The following is a 13,391-nucleotide window of genomic DNA, read 5'->3' as shown; positions in this document are numbered from 1 at the left end:
AGTGCTCAGCCATGAGCCAGATGCTGCAGGTGTGCAGAGTCCACACAAGCGTCCAGAAGCGTGGACTTGTGAGGACAGTGATGACAGTTCTGGGCCCCTAAGGTAGTGACTTCACTGGGCTCTGGTCCATGGGTTGTATTCTCAGCTGTTTGTACCTTCATCCTTTAGACCTGGTGTGGGGGAAGCTTGTGATGTCCAGTCTCTGCGCGACGCACCTCAGAGAGACCAAGAGACTTCTCCAGGTTGGGACCAAGGGTGGTCTCACATAACACGTTCCTTCAGCGGTAGAAATGACAGTTGACCTATTGCTTAAGAAAAATAACCTACTTTAGAACAGTGATTTGAATCCCAGAAAGTCAGAGAGTGTCTGAGGCCAAAGTGGAGTGGTATATTCATTAACAGCAATTTAACAAATACAGACAGCTCTCCGTATCCACAGATGCGGGACCCATGGATACAGAGGGCAGACTCTGGGATTTCAGCATCCGTGGACTTTGGTATCCAGGGCGGGTCCTGGAAGCAGTCCCCCATGGATACAAGGGATGACTGTATTTAATGAGTGTTTACTATGTGTCAGAAATTATCCTGAATGCTATGAATAGAGTGAGGCACAAAGAGGAAAAAGTTTAACAGGTAAGATGATTTCAGCCAGCCCTGGATACAAAAGGAAGTCAAATAACTTCTCTGCCTTAAAGTTTGAGCTGATGGATGCAAATGTCAACTAGAGCAAGATTCATGCAAATTACCCAAAGTACTTGCACTGTCTCACTATTTCCCTTTATTATGGTGGCCGTAACTTAATCTGCTGTCACCCTGAATGCATCTACTTTATCTAAGACAAGAGGTCTCCATTTGTTGGGCTGAGCACCTTTGATGTTGGCCAGGCTCAGAATCTAAGCATGAAGAGAAAGAACAGATATTGGGGTACATGGAGCCTGGCCTATTGGTCATCTCCCCTGCAAGGTACTCTTCTAGCATTGTATTCAGCAACTCCCAGACTCAGTTTGCCCAGCTGGCAAGTAGGTAGGTAAATATCCTCTTTACTGATGCAAAAAATATACGACTTGGGTGACCAGAAAATATACGGGTGTTTTAGGAAGTAAATTGGTCTGTATTCCTGCACAGGCCTCTGCTTTCTGAAATCTCTGGCAGAACTTTTTAAAAAATAATCCTCTTCTTCTGCACTTTATTGAAATCATTCAGCGTACCTTCTGAGACCAGGGCCTTCCAAATTTACGATCTGTCATCTGGAACTTTCCCCTAAAGGCAAAGTTCCTCAGCAAGGAACACCCTTCATTGAGTGCCATTTTCAAAGAGTTGCATGGGGCTGGAGGAAGAAAGTCACTCTCCCAGTGGAACCACAGACAATGGGATTTACACAGGCCAAACCTCATCCAAAGCTCTGAAAACTGCCCCTGGAGGTTGTCTGAGGAGGGGGGGCAGACAGACAAAGACCCTTCACAATTGCCCTTTGTTTCTAATTTTATTAGAAATTATCTTAGGATTATTGAATGAATAGGCATTTAGGGATATAGTTTCATCTTTCTGGGTGTCCCCTTATTAGATTCCTGGAGACTAAACCAAACCCAGGCCACCCAAAGAACAAAACATGGATGCCTGGGTCACTTCCTGGATCTGCACTTTCACAGACTTAAAACAGTCACTAGTCACAGTTGCTGGATTCGAAAATGGGCAAGTCAAGTGGGATCCCTGCCCTCAAGGTGTCTTGGATAAGACAGTTGATGGACAGTGAGAATGGACAGTGCCCCACGGTTCAAACATGGATATCTGGTCTACCCTTGCGTACGGGGGTTCATTCTGCATGTACATGGATTTCCTGGAAAAGGGAGTTATTGGGACAAGGTAGATGCCACAAAAGGTGTCTAAGAATATGGTTTAGAATTTCTCACCACAAAGAAAGAATTGTGTGTGTGTCTTTTTTTTCTCTAGCAGTGACAAGACATTGTCCCTACTCCCAGTAGAGCTTATATCACATTAGGTAAGAGAAGTGGCATAAAAACAAAAAATAACATTGTGAAATGTGGTAATTTCTAGGAAATGACCATGATACTGTTTTCATGGATGTTTCCTTTTTTACTGAAAGTTGCAACTTCGGTGTATGTAAAATTCCCAATAAGTCCAAGTCTTCAGAGAAAGAATAAGCTCAGAGAAATAGGGGCATCAGTTTGACAGAAAAGAAGGTAGTTGAGTGAGTGATCCAGGAAGATCTCTCTGAAGAGGTGGCAGTTTGGTTGTGACCTGAAGAATCAGGTCTTAGTCAGGAGGCTCAATGGGCAGCAGACTCACAGGTCGACAACAAAATGCGTGAAGACCTTAAATGGGGCCAAGACCTGGATGTTTCCCAAGACTTGAAAGAAGGTCAGTGAAGCTGCAGTGCATTGCAGGGACAGAGAGGAGAATGAACTGAGCTGGATTTGGAAAGGAAGGGGAGGGTTAGATCACGCAGGTTATGTGGCCCTTCAGTGAGACATTGACATGATTTGTTTTAAGTTTTAACAGCAGCCCTCTGGTTGTATGGGTGGCAGAGCTTAGGGAGCACTTCAAAAGCTCCTGAAAGGGTTGAGACCAAAGGTGGCCCAGGTCCATAATGATGGAGCTGAAGAGAAGCAATTCTGGGCATTAGAGTTCATAGGGTTTCTTGACTGGTTAGATATTAGTGGATTTTTCAAGGATGTTACCAGGTTTTTAGCTTGAGGTCTTGAGTGGATATGCGGATCAATTTACTAAGGTTAGCTAAGATTGCAGGAGGACCTCGTTCTGGGCGGGGAGAGGCAAAATAATAACTGAGGAACCATCATCCTGGAGCTATGACTATGCAGAAATGCAGAAAAGCTGCCCTCGCCAAGATGTTACTGTTGCTCTGTTTTGGGTCATCAGGAAAATTCCACCCTAAGTGATTATTGATGCCTGCCATGACCACAGGTGGGGAAGTTATGGCACAGTTTTTAGATATTTGCCATTCCTGCCTTACCAGTTATAGGACAATGCCCAGCTCACAGGGCTCGGCCTGTTGGCAGATCTGTGTTGAAGCCCTTGCCAGGTACTGTTCTAGACACTGTCAAGGCATGTTGAATGACTAATTGACAAGAACCAATTGCAATGTTTTCCTTCAAGTTTTCATGCAAGCATCCTCAATGGAGAAAAAAGGATTTTGTTTCTTTTAGAGTAGTGAATGTCTCCTCTTCTTAGATGGTACACAGATGTCCTCAGGTGGGAAGACTAGGCTTTACTCTAGAATCTGAAGTTTTATACACATGGCAACTTCTAGTTGAATGGGACAGCCATGAAAATTTGCAACAAGAGGATAAATATTCTGTCCACAAATTTTTTTCACCATTTTAATACATGACTAAAAAAAAAAAGTCTTGATTTTTACACTTTGAAGGTCTTAGCTGTAGACTACTAAGGGTATGGCTCTTTTGATGAGAACAGGACCTCAATTCCAGAGCTCATTTCAAATAACATCGGGTCCAAGGCCAAGTGCCTTGTGTCACTGGCTGGTCAAACCAAACTGAGAGTGCCCATTACAGAAAGATCTTTATTGCATTTTATCTCTTTAAAGTAGCAACCCTTTTTGGCAGCTGGAGCTGCCTTCTCTGGATCCAGGTAGTGGCTATAAAGGAGGCTCAGGTTTCTGGTCAATCGGAACACAGGTGGGTCTGGCCTGTGGATACCAGCAGCCTCCTGGCCTGGGCTAAATAGGGATTTAGTGGACCTCCTTGGGAACTGTCAGGGAAAAACAAATCCACTCTTGGAGTGGGAAGAAATAAATCCAGAATCAAGGAAGGGAGAGGCAGCTTTTAGTAATAGTTTCTTATCTCTGTACCGGGCGCTACAGTTCACAAAATATATACATTATTCTATTTGGTTCCCCCTCTAAGAAATATTGTGTGTTATATAACGTTATCCTCATTTTACAGTTTTGGAGACCCAGGCTTACAAAAAGAAAGTGACTTGACCAAAACCACAGACTAAGAAATGGGACTTAAATTCAGGTCAGACTTCAAGTCTAACCTTCAAGGGCAAGCTTTAAGGAAAGTAGAAGGAACAAAAATTTATTGCATTTTACCTTGTGCCAGCACAGTGCAGTCCTGGGGCTTAGAGAGGAATTAAATACTGCTTACAACTTCACTTGTCATAGCTGATGTTACTTAAGGCATGATGTTTAAAACAAACAAACAAACAAATAAATATAAACCAGTGTCACAGGGATTGAAATGGATACTGGAATTAACATGTGGCCTCTTTCACATTTAGTGAAAATGCGAGAATGATTTAGAACAGGGGTCAGCAAACTACAGCCCACGGGCCAAATCTGGCCTCCTGCCTGTTTTTATAAATCACAGCTTATTGGAACACAGCCACGCCCATTCGTTTGTAGTGTCTACAGCTGCTTTTGTGCTTCAGTGTCAGAACTGAGTAGTTGCAACAGAGACCCAAGCAGCCTAAAAAGTTTACTATCTGGCCCTTTACAGAAGAAAAACTGCTGACCCCTGATTCAGAAAACTTTTCTCATCTTGACTTGAATCATGGACTCATTCTTTGAAAGCCTTTTAAAATAGGAATTACAGTGAGGGGTAGATTACATACTGGCTAAAAATATAAATTTAGTATTTAAAGTACTTGGATAAGATCTCTGGATGTCCTCTGAACATGAAGTGAGGGATATCTGGGGCACCACATACACGTTTGAGGACAGCATAAGAGAGAATTTATCCACAAGGTATCTACTAGTGTCACCTGCCATGGATGGAACAATGGAGCAAAGCTGTTGCTATAGACTGTTTGCGTCCCCGATGAAATCCATAGGTTGCAATCCTAATCCCCCGTGTGACGGTGTTTGGAGGCAAGGCCTTTGGGAGGTGATTAGGTCACAAGAGAGGAGCCTGCATGAATGGGATCAGTGCCCTTATAAAAGAGACCCCAGAGAGCTCCCTCTGCCATGTGAGGACACAGTGAGAAGACTGCCGTCAATGAACCAACAAGTGGGCTCTCACCAGACACTAAATCTGCCATCGTTTGACCTTGGACTTCCCAGCCTCCAGAACTTTGAGAAATAAATGTTTGTTGTTTAATCCACACAGTCTATGGTATCTTGTTACAGGAGCCCGGAGAGACCAAGACAGGAGTGTGTCATTCAGGGCTGGTTAACTGTAGAGAAACAACCCGTATATATTGGTTCTTACCTTTCTTTCTCACGTCACAGGCCAGTATGGGGGAAGCACTATGCTCCACAGAGTGATGCACGGACCTAGTCGCTTTCATCGTGTGGCTCTACCATCCTCCAGGGCCTCAGAGACCTTGACTGGGTCCTACGCAGGCAGCCAGCAGGAAGCAGAGGAGAAAACGTGGGGAACAGAGCAGGAGATTTAAGGGGGCATTTTTGGAAGTGACACGCATCCCTTCTGCCCACATTCTGTGAAATTGGGAAATGCACTTTAGAAGCATGCCAAAGATGAAGGAAAGAGGGATATTGTGAAGAACCAACCAGATTCTGCCTAATGATCTACGGGGATCAGACAAAGTGTGTTAAGTTTACAAGCTCCTGGGCTACAGAGTCTCCATCCTTTCTCCTTTCCTCCCTCCCTGCTTTTCCTCCTTCCCTCCCTACTTCCCTCCCTTTATTATTTGTTTATAGTCTTACGTGTATAGCGCAGTCCTTGGTCATGCTGTCTACAAAAGAAATGTAAAGAACTAGTCCTTGTCCTGTGATCCGTGTTTCTCATTCCACCTAAATTGATAAAGGGAAAAATTAGAAACCAATAAATGCAGGAATCCTACTCCCACCACAGCAACAGTGATGGAAGGGGGAGCTTGGACACCAGGCTCGAAAGCAGAATGGATTGGGAACATTTGGCTTATGCATGTGTGAGTTTAAAGCGGTATTTAATTAAAAAGTTGCAAGCTCATGAAACAAAGGCTTTTGTTTGGCTCTCCCTTGTATAATCCCAGTTTCTAGGAAACAATAACTTGTGATTTATGGGTTCCCTTTTTACAGAAGTATGGAAGTTATATGTAGCTCATGTTCAAATGAGAAAAAAAATTCCATGATGGTAACTTATTATCTGTCTGGCTAAAAAAGGACAAAGGACAAATCCTGGAACATCTTTCTTTGCCATTTCATATTTATGACACATCCTGTTGGTAAAACGTTATTCTCAAGGCAGGCTCTGGAGTTTATTATTTTTTGTCTTCTCATTCTTCGTGACTGCATCATTTTTTTTAAATGCCAGGCCAGATGGAGGCTTTCTTCCTTTTGGGTCAGGGGTGGAAAAGAGACTGTGTGAAACTGTGGATCATGGATCCTATAGCGTGCGCCTCACTTTTAAGAGGAAGAGGGTTGTGTCACAATTCATGGGCTTTGCATGACCTTGTTGGAGTTTACGCTGAGGAATGCTCCAGTTGGGAGGATAGATTGTTGTAGAGGTACTCTGAGCTCCTCGGAGAGTCACTTTACCACTTTGTGGCTATTTCAGCATCCGAAATTATTTTTAGTGATGTTAGTCAGTGTGTATTGTCTGCATCTCCTTCAATGAACCTGTGTGAGCCTCTGAAAGCTTGCCTCATCCACTGGTGCCTCCCCGGTGCCTAAAACAGAGCTTGGCACATCATATGCCATCTGTCATAGTAGGGGAGAGGGAGAAGGAATGAATGAAGGAGTGAGTGCGTAGTGGTAGGGGATAGATGACAGGCACTTCCTATCTACCTACACCACCATGTCTAGAGTTGAAGACGGATGTACCCTAAGACTTCATGCCTCCCCTTGGCCAAGAGCAGTCACCTCCCATTGATTGGGGTCCATGGATTTGTCTGCACTAATCACTCTGGAAAATTTCCACCAGTGACAAAATGGTGTTCCATTGACTGAAACACTGGTGAGGGGAAGCGTCAGTAAATTCCTAATTTGTCTCTCGGAGAGAAAGTACCTTGGTTGTTTGTTTAGAGGCCTTTATTACTGTAATCCAATTCTAGTCTAAGGACATTGGGTCTCTTTCTTGGAGTGCTGTGGGGAAGGAAATATTTTCAGAAAAATATTTGCTCTTCCAGATTTCACTTGTGAGATTTCCTTCTTAATAGGAACCAAATCAATAAGATGCCTGAGAACAAACATTTCACTACTCTCCCAGCTGCTTCTAAGGATATTAATTCATCCCGGCACTGATCTGGTTTCTGGGACTCAGACATGGAATGAAAATCTTTTCTTGTTCCTGGGAGTTGGTGAGGCTCTGCTTGGCCTCCCTGCGCTCATTCCTAGATGTGGGTTACCAGCTCAATCCATGGCAGGAGGCCTCCTGGTTGGAGGAATTTCAACACATACCAGCTGTAGGACCTTGGGCAGAATTCTTAACCTATGATGTCAGCTTTCTCATCTAGAAAATGAGGATAATGGTAGCTTTGAACCTTGTAGGTTGCTGAGAGAATTAGGTAAGATAGTGCTCTGTGCAGGGCTTAGCATAACATGCAGCACATAGTAGGGGACTTGCCCATGTTATTTACTGTTGCCATATTTATTATTACTCCAGCTCCATGAGGAATCCCAAGGATGGCTGGATTTTACACAGACTGTTTTAGAAGAAGCTGAAGTATCACATCGTAGGATGAACTAGATAAACTAGGGTATCTTCAACCCATACAGTCTATGTCTCTTTGGTTTTTCTGTCTCACTTTAGTCACAATTTAACTAAAAATGATGCAACTTGAAAATTCCGTTTCCTGGCAAGTCTGAACAGTCGTGACTTCCTACGTCTGTTACACGAAATGGCCTTACTGCAAATCTCAGCAATTTAGAGTGTCATCATGGTCTAAAAGGAGGACAACAGATCTAGTGCATGGCAGCTGATGCCCCACATCCAAAGCACAGAGCAGACGTTACTAATGAATCAGGGCACCAGTTCTGCCAAGCCCAGACTCAGTCATGCATCTGAGCACATCACTCCAGACTCTCAGCTGACTCGATAATGACACACGTTTCCTTCCTAAGGAAGGAGGCCATGAGAAGCACAGGCTCTGCTTCCGGTTGAACCACTCACCAGCTATACGGCATGTAGCTTCATTTTTCTATATTATAAAGCTTATGTTTTACTAAAGCTCAAATAAACCTTTTTGCATCCTCCTTACATTGGGAGAGTGACACGAGGGGACAAAGTTTTATAGCAACTTAACTCACATGGAAGCGGCCTTTAAGCTCCAGAGAGAACTGGCTCCACATCCACCTCGTGACTTATACGTCTGTTCTTCAGACCCCCAAAATGTTTGTGACTTCCAGGGCAAGTCTCTTGTTCTCAGTCACATTTGTCTCAAAACTGCTGCTTCCACCTAATGTCATCTCGTGGCCGCTGCCCCGTGCGCGGCACGCTGGCCGGCTAGGGCCCTTCCTACAGCCTTCTTTCCAGACCTACACCCTCCTCCCACAGCACGTGGCCTTTGCGAACGTAGTAAGTTTGGGCAGATGGAGGCGGGTTTGGATGTGGGCCGTTCCTGTTCTAGAAATCCATTTGGCTGCTTTAGGGCTCTGCCATTTATGTATTTTTTTCTATCCTTCCATCCCCTCTCCTCCCTTTCCCTCCCTCCGTCATCTCTTTTTTAAAAACTCACTGCACCACCTCTCCAAGTTCTCTGGCCCCCTTCACATACCCTTTGTGCCTTCTCTTCTCTCCACTTAACTGTCTCACTCCTTTCTTGGGCACAACTACAAAAGTCAGAATCTTCCCATTTGAAATTCAGTCCTACTTCAGACCTGCCCCCTTTCTCCAGATCCTGACTTAAGCTCTATCTTCTCATACCCAAGTAATACCTCACGGTACTTAGTAGTAACAGCCCCTTCTCTAAGAAGAATTTTGGTAACAGTTATCAAAATTATGTACACGTGTCGTGGTGTGTGCTTACATGTTTCCTTCTAATATCCTATCCATGCTCCCATTCTTCCTATTAATAAGGACCGTGAGTTTTTTAGCTTTGCTCATTACCACCTGGTAAAAAAACAAACAAACAGAAAAACAAACCTGCTTCCTCCAGTTTACCTTGTAGCTATTGGCAGCCAAGCAACTAAACTGGGATTTATACAGCAGTAATGTGTGGGATTTGTAGGAAGTCTCCAAAAAGGGGAGAAAAGGTCTCTTTTAATGCTCTTTAGAATGCTAATGAGATGGTTAGAACTCCAGAAGCCCTCTTGTACCATGAGGACAAGGGCCCACCCCAGGAATGATGTAATATTGCCTGATGACTTTGTTCAGGTGCCTAGACTCTCTAGCTTTTAAAGCTTGTGTCTTCAAGCCTCTCTCAAAGTTTACTCCAAAGCATCTATGAGAGGCATCCCTCCTACACACACTCTTTTTTATTTCTAAGGCTGAATGGGGGAAGCTCTATCATAACAGACAGATGGGTTGAACGTGAGCCCCTTGCTTTCAAATGGTAGAACAGAGCTGCTCTGGTAGGGCACAGGGACATGGGTGCCACTGAGACTCATCTACCCTGAGCTAAACTGCTGACCCAGGCCAAATAGATTCAGATGGTTTCCAGAAGACAGTAGCAGGCAGGGCATTCCAACACTAATGTCAACCTTATAAAGAAGACAAATGAATGTGGTACCAAGGAAGGCAGTGAACCCCGTTATTCCCGTGATGGGCTCCTGGGGAAGCCACAGACAGTTTTGCAGTTCAAATGACAGACGTCACCCAAAAGTTGAGGAGTTCACATCAACTGAAGTGCACATTTAAGAATAATCAAAAGATAAAACAGATGTCAATATCAAAATACTGAGTGTGTAGTCCCCAAATTAAAGTCAAACATGAAAAATAAGTTGAACTAAAGCATGCATTCTTTTCTTGTTCAAATATTTTACCACTTTTTGAAATGGGAAGAGGTTAGGAAAATCTAAGAAATTACCAATATTGTGGTAGAGTTACCACCACCTGGAGCCACACAGGAGTTTGCCATTGGCTCTTTCATCTCAGAGAAATTTTGGCCATTTAATGCCTCACGAGAGCTGTAGTTAATTGATTTTTGTATTCATCTTTGGATGATGAGGACTCAGAAGACTCCTGGATTTGTTAAATCTAGACACGTCATTTTGTGTGAGAGTCTTTGTGCGTTTATATGAATAGGCATATGTTCTTATTTTTAAATTTGATAAATAATGATATATATTGATCATAATGGGAAATATTACTGCAGTCTGAATAATGCAAATGCTACCTTTATTTTCTAGCACCCCCTAAACGCCAAATATACCATGCCCTCAACCACAAATAATTTCTACACCTCTCAGAAAATAACTTTCCCTGATTAAAATAATCAGATATGTTCATTTAAAGATTTTCAAACAGTACAGAGAAATGAAGAGGAAAGTAGAAATTACCCTAAATCCCATTAAATACAGATAACTACTGTTCACACATGGTGACCATTTTCCTCAGATGTGTGTTACCTAATAGTGTTGGTTTATCTTTTGTTCTAATCTCTATGAGGGCAGGAACTTTTCCTATCTTATTTACTGCTGCTTACCACATTGCCTAGGTGAGTGTCGGGCATAGAGTAGGTATTCAAAATATTTGATTTTGAATTTATAATTTCCCATTAACCTGCTTCTTTTTGCTTAACATATTGTAGACATCTTTTCAAGTCAATCAATGTAAATCTATAACATAATTTTTAAAGGCATGCATTTTATTGGACATAGAATACTGTTTTGCTGTTTGTGCCACACGTGTGCATGTGTGTGTCTGATTATCTTCTTAGAACATATTGCCGTAAGTGAAGTTATTCGGTCAAAGGCTATACACATTCACAGGTTTGACAAAGATTACCAAAGGGCTCTCCAGGAAGTATGTACGAAGTTTCACACTCATCAATTCCAAAAAAAAGGATCATTACCCACCATCCTCCCCTAAGCTGGATGGTGACGTATCTTTGCCAATCTTATGGCTAAAAATGTTATCGCAATGTTGCTTTGATTTGTATTAATGTAATTATTTGTGAGCATGAACATCTTTTCATGTACTTATTGGTTCTTAATGGTCTAAATTTGGGTTCAATTTCTATTTCTCATTACTAGTTTTGAGTATTGAGCAGTCTCGCTTTTGGTCATGGATTAGACTAGCTACTGATTTATCTGTTTCGCTGGGTTTTCAAAGAACCAGTTCTTGGGTTTAGCAAGTCCCTCGTTGTTTTTTTTTTTTTCTGTTTTCTACTATATCAATCTCTATTTTACCTTTATGACTTCCTCCCTTCTGCTTATTTTTGTAGTGTTTTTGCTGTATTTTTTGAGGATAATATTCATCTTACTATTTCTACATTTTCATTTTAATAACAAATGTGTGCGAGGGTGAATCTTTACCTTGTAAGTTTTTGCTATATCCTAGAGATTTTTGGGTGAAATATTCTCATTTAGTTTTCCATGTTTTGTATTTGCGGTTTTGATGTTCTCTTTAAAATTAGAGATGTTGTAGAGATCTTTAAAAAAATTGTCATTTGTTGGGCAGGGAGTTTGTTGGTAGTGTTTGTTGTTTTTTGAAAAAGAGATTTATTTATTATTTATTTTGGGCTGTGTCGGGTCTTGGTTGTGGCATATGGGATCTTTCATTGTGGCGCCGGCTCTTCCTTGTGGTGTGCAGGCTTCTTTCTCTTTTTTTTTTTCTTTTTTCTTTTTCTTTTGAGGTACGCGGGCCTCTCACTGTTGTGGCCTCTCCTGTTGCGGAGCACAGGCTCCGGACACGCAGGCTCAGTGGCCATGGCTCACAGGCCCAGCCGCTCCGCGGCATGCGGGATCTTCCCGGACCGGGGCACGAACCCATGTTCCCTGCATCGGCAGGCGGACTCTCTACCACTGCGCCACCAGGGAAGCCCCAGGCTTCTTTCTAGTTGTGGCGGTGGGTTTTCTCTTCGCTCCTTGTGGCACTTCTCTAGCGCGTGGGCTCTGTAGTTTGCTGCACGCAGGCGATCTAGTTGTGGAGCGTGGGCTCAGTATTTGTGGCGTGCGGGCTTAGTTGCCCCGTGGCATGTGGGATCCTAGTTCCCTGGCCAGGGATCGAATCTGCGTCTCCTGCACTCTAAGGCGGATTCTTTACCACTGGACCACTAGGCAAGTCCCAGTGTTTGTTCTTTTAAATATTTTGTGTTAGGTTGCATGTGATTAAAGGGTTCAGCCTATACTATTTATATATATAGTTTTTGGAATAATTTTGGAAGTAGTTTGGAACATTTTTGTAAATGCCTCTTGAATTCACTAATATATATTCTCAGTTGTAAGACATAAAACAGATATTTACTTAACTGATTATACAATTTAAAGCCCTTCTGCCTTATTGATTTGTTTTCTATTTGTCCTAATGAGGACTAGAAACATTTATCAAGTCACCCTCCCTATTATGCTTCTCAGAATTTCTTCTTATAGCTCCAGTAGTTCTCACTCTGTATATTGTGGTGCCTTGGAGGTTATTTCTTTGACTTTTACATTTTGATACATGGTCCGTCTTGTTCCTCTTCATGACCTCTCTGGAGTTAGAAAAGCATGCAATGGCTAATTTTATATGATTGGGTCATCTTTCCATACAAACGAGGAAACTGAGAATCAGAAACGTTAAGTAACTGGTACAAGTGCAAGGTCACACAGCAGGTGAATGGACAAGCCTGGTGTGTCTGTCCCCAAAGCCCATGACCTTAACCTGCTGCTATCATTATGTTCTGGTATCTAATTCTGTGAGAAATCTACCTGGTCTCTTTTATTTTCTTAAGTGACTTGCTTATTCTACATAGATGCTTGCAGAATGGTTTCTTCATCATTGTAGTACAATAATTTTACTGAATTTTTTCTTGGCATTGGTTGATGTTTACCGATTTTTCCAGGCTCTGTGACCCCTTTCAGTGTGTAGACTCAGGTTTTCCTTATCCAAATATTTGTTTTATTCTAGTAGAACTCTTACTTTTCTTTATGATCACCAATTATCCATTTGTCAGATTATAAGTATATATATATATATATATAAAACATATTATCATATATACTTAATATACAGAATACACATATCTATATATACCACCTTTCCCTCCACGCCTACCATTTTTGCTTTTAACGTTTTTAGTTTGTCGTGATATGCTACATTTCCTGTACTTTCCAAATCCTGTTTCCTGTGGCAATGGTTCTGCTCCCTGCTTTGATCATTGCAGTTTTATGTCTTAAAGCATTGCTTTTCTCCTCAATTTCCTTCCTAAGTTCTGCTAAATCCCTATTCCTTGTATCATGTTTTCTTACCATATTTTGGCCACTTTTTTTCATCCATGTACTTTAAAATTTATTTGAGAATTCAGTACAAGTTGTCATGTTTGTTTGTTTTCAATTGAAATTCTTCTAAAATGAAGCCCTCCTCTTTCCC

Source organism: Lipotes vexillifer, unplaced genomic scaffold, assembly GCF_000442215.2.
Source record: "Lipotes vexillifer unplaced genomic scaffold, Lipotes_vexillifer_v1.1 scaffold1100, whole genome shotgun sequence".
In the NCBI taxonomy this organism is placed as follows: Eukaryota; Metazoa; Chordata; class Mammalia; order Artiodactyla; family Lipotidae; genus Lipotes; species Lipotes vexillifer.
The sequence above is the reverse complement of the archived record's forward strand: the minus strand, read 5'-3'. Positions refer to the sequence as shown.